This window comes from Pyrus communis, chromosome 7 (genome assembly GCF_041283825.1).
Source record: "Pyrus communis isolate YQ-2024b chromosome 7, ASM4128382v1, whole genome shotgun sequence".
NCBI classification, from domain to species: domain Eukaryota; kingdom Viridiplantae; phylum Streptophyta; class Magnoliopsida; order Rosales; family Rosaceae; genus Pyrus; species Pyrus communis.
In genome coordinates, this window is record NC_142571.1 from 27,612,636 (window position 1) to 27,616,120 (window position 3,485).

General features: G+C 30.0%; 1 long non-coding RNA gene across 1 annotated transcript; it reads right to left on the reverse strand.

Annotated features, from left to right (window-relative positions):
* Positions 1 to 2,341: 2,341 nt before the first annotated feature.
* On the reverse strand, positions 2,342 to 3,158 carry LOC148695998 (uncharacterized). The gene is made up of 2 exons (XR_015964892.1): positions 3,047 to 3,158; positions 2,342 to 2,552 (listed from the first exon to the last, which is right to left on the reverse strand). It is a non-coding gene; the product is annotated as an uncharacterized LOC148695998 (long non-coding RNA).
* Between the last annotated feature and the right edge of the window lie 327 nt (positions 3,159 to 3,485).

The window sequence follows — 3,485 nt, forward strand, 5'->3', positions numbered from 1 at the left end:
AGATGAACTTTTTCTTTACCATGCATGTCCTACAAAATTATCATGTTTTTCATTTTCACTTTGCATAAAGTATTGATTTAAATATTACTAGCCTCTCTGCACGCACTAACGTGCGTGCGAGAGACATTTTTGCATCACGGGCGCTACGCACCCCAAAGATGTGTTGTTTTAGATATTCTTATATTTCTTAAGTGATTATTTTATAAATTGTGTTTGTGTCCATCACAACAAATTTCTTATTATTTTCAATTTTTTATTATGTTCAATCATCTAACTTAGTCTTTTTGCACCTGCCCATTATGTATAAATATGTAGTCTTCTGAAGAAGAAAAAAGCCAAGGCGTTTTTGGATGATCAGATTAATTTAATTATATAATTTTCAGTTTGACTTTAAGTTTATTGTCTGTTTCATTTATGAATATATTAGCCTCTCCGCACGCACGCATTTTTGCATCACGGGCGCTACGTGCCCCTAAATGTGTATTACGTTAGTTTTTTTTTCATTGTAATTGTCAAGATATATTTTAAATGTATTGTGTAAAGAGGAACTTTTTCGTTACCATGCACATCCTAAAAAATTATTCATTTTTTTCGTTTTCACTTTGCGTAAAGTAATGATTTAAATGTTACGCAAAGTGAAAACGAAAAACATAACTTTTTAGGACTTTATCATGTTTACAAAATTAAATAGTAAGAAATGTTAAATGTAATTGTGAAGATTTTGCATTAGTTTTTTTCCATTGTAATCGTGAAGATATAATTTAAATATATTGTGCAAAGATGAACTTTTTCTTTACCATGCATGTCCTAAAAAATTATCATGTTTTTCATTTTCACTTTGCATAAAGTATTGATTTAAATATTATTTATGCAATTGTCAAACAACATGGGTTAAATGTTTTCTTGCATTAGTTGATTCTTGCTAGACTGTCTGTCAACTTTTTCGTTACCATGCACGTCCTAAAAAGTCATTAAGTTTTTCGTTTTCACTTTGCGTAAAGTAATGATTTAAATGTTACACAAAGTGAAAATGAAAAACATGACAACTTTTTAGGACGTTATCATGTTTACAAAATTAAATAGTAAGAAATGTTAATGTAATTGTGAAGATTTTGCATTAGTTTTTTTTTTTTCCATTGTAATTATTAAGATATATTTTAGATGTATTGTGCAAAGATGAACTTTTTCTTTATCATGCACGTCCTAAAAAGTTGTCATGTTTTTCGTTTTCACTTTGTGTAAAGTAATGATTTAAATGTCATTTATGCAATTGTCAAACAACATGGGATTTTGGATGCAAGTTCCTACCTAAAGTCCATAAACAATAGTAAGTAGATGTAAATAAAAGAAGAGTAGATGAAAACATTAAGTACTCGCCTAGACTACTATAAAAAACAGTAAGTAGACATGCCAACGGAAGAGCTGACACCTATACAAAGGTGTTCTTACTATAAAAAGGTAGTATGTTGTATGTTCCTACCTGTTTATGTGAGAGGTATTTTTTTTTATCACAGGTGCTATCGCCCCTTGAGATGTGTTGTGCTAGCTATTTTTTTGTCATATTGCGTCTTAAAATAAAATATATCATACATTGAAAATAAAAGGAAATAAAACATAATTAACTCGCATGTAAAATGCATGAGAAAAAAAAAAAGACTCTTTGCACGTACGAAAGCACGTTAGAAAAAGTTAGTAATGAATAAAGGAAGAAATACAGCAAGGAACCAAGATATTTCATATGTATCATCTTTTCCTTGCCGTTTATCTTATTAAAATTTGCTAAAAATGAGTTGATAAGTTTGTGGGTTCATAATATAATATATATACTATTTTTTCTAGACATATATGTTACACTTTCCCATTCCACCGCAAATTGCTTTGTCAATTCAATAGCACCACAACACTAATGCTTGTTTCCATAACTGCAAACGGAGTTTTTGAATGAGAATATGAGTTGAGGTGTAAATTGCATTATAGTATGTAGTAATTAAAGTGTACATACACTGACAAAAATAAGAAAAAAAAATAGTCATATCCGAAGGAAAATGCATCATTTGTAGCTTTCTTCACATTTTTTTCTTATGGGATTGCTTTGATTTTTCTTGTATTGTCTTTACTGCAACCATGGAACTGACACCATTGTATAAGTGTTATTATTCTCAATAGAATGCAAATTTCATTCAACTTGGAGAAATACTATTTGAGCAGCGAAGCTTAAATCCTGCTCCACTACACTCATTTATGTATGATCAAATCACTTGTCATAGATATTGCATTGCATTTTAAACATTTGCACATAATATTTTAATTGGTATTGACAATGAAATAAAAACATTAGAGATGACCACCTCAATTATTCTAAAATCTTGAATTAACATAAAGTAATGATACAATTAGATTACCGATTGTTAGGCATTTAGAAGAAAAATAATAAAAATGAATCATTCCAAACACCAACAAAACGGAAAAGAGAACCGAAAAAGGTCTTGAATCTTCAAGTTCCTTAGCCAAGCAATCCTTATGCAGTATCGCAAGCCAAAAGTCTTTTACGCCTATATAGAATTTTGTCCACATACCATGTAATTCATCTTGCATTCAAAAAAGGCTTTTTCATATAAAAAAAAGTGCATAGCAAATCATATACAAATTTATAGCTAGAAAAATAGTGTGCACATTTACTATTGAGAACATCTAAAATTAAACTAATAGAAATTAAACTATCCAATTATTATTACAAACAGGTTGGCAATCAGTATTAAGAAAAAGCTGCTTGACGGAAGACAATGATCTTTGTTCTTCAATCTTAGAATAAAATGAATAAAGTTTTAGACATAGCTTACCAAAGAAAAAAAATGCAAAACAAAGAGTCATTTACTCGTCAACTTGTCACAAATTTGTGCAGTTTTTTATTGTCTCCAAGTATATTTTGGCTCTCCCTCTAAATCGCTTTCTCTATCCCCATGTAGTTTATATTTAATTTAATTCCTAATCACATTTGGTATATATAGTTTATCAATAATACAAATTGGAATTTATAAACACTTACAATGCCAAGTTGTTAACATATATACTTGAGCATCTCTAATCTTCATCCCAATCGTCGCTGTCTCGGAGTCTTAGTAATTTGCACACCACGGTCACCTCAGACCTTATTCAAAGACTGTGTCGAAAAAGAAGGGGCCGCGTTCCATCGTTAAGGGTCAGGGGAAAACAATTTTTGGTTACAAAGAAACCAATCAAACATCATATCAACCGCATAAAACCCCATATAATATGCTATTTTTTTATCAAAATAATACGCGGATTATGCAAACAAAAAAAAATGGCGAGAAATAAAAAAGAACAATACAAATAGATAAAAAGTACCAATTAACAGAACAAAGAAAGCTAATGTAGAATAGAATATATTTATGAGAAGAATTGGTTCTCTTCAGCGTGTGGATTACATTATCTTAGAAGAGGCCAAGGCTATCTTCTTGTTTGTG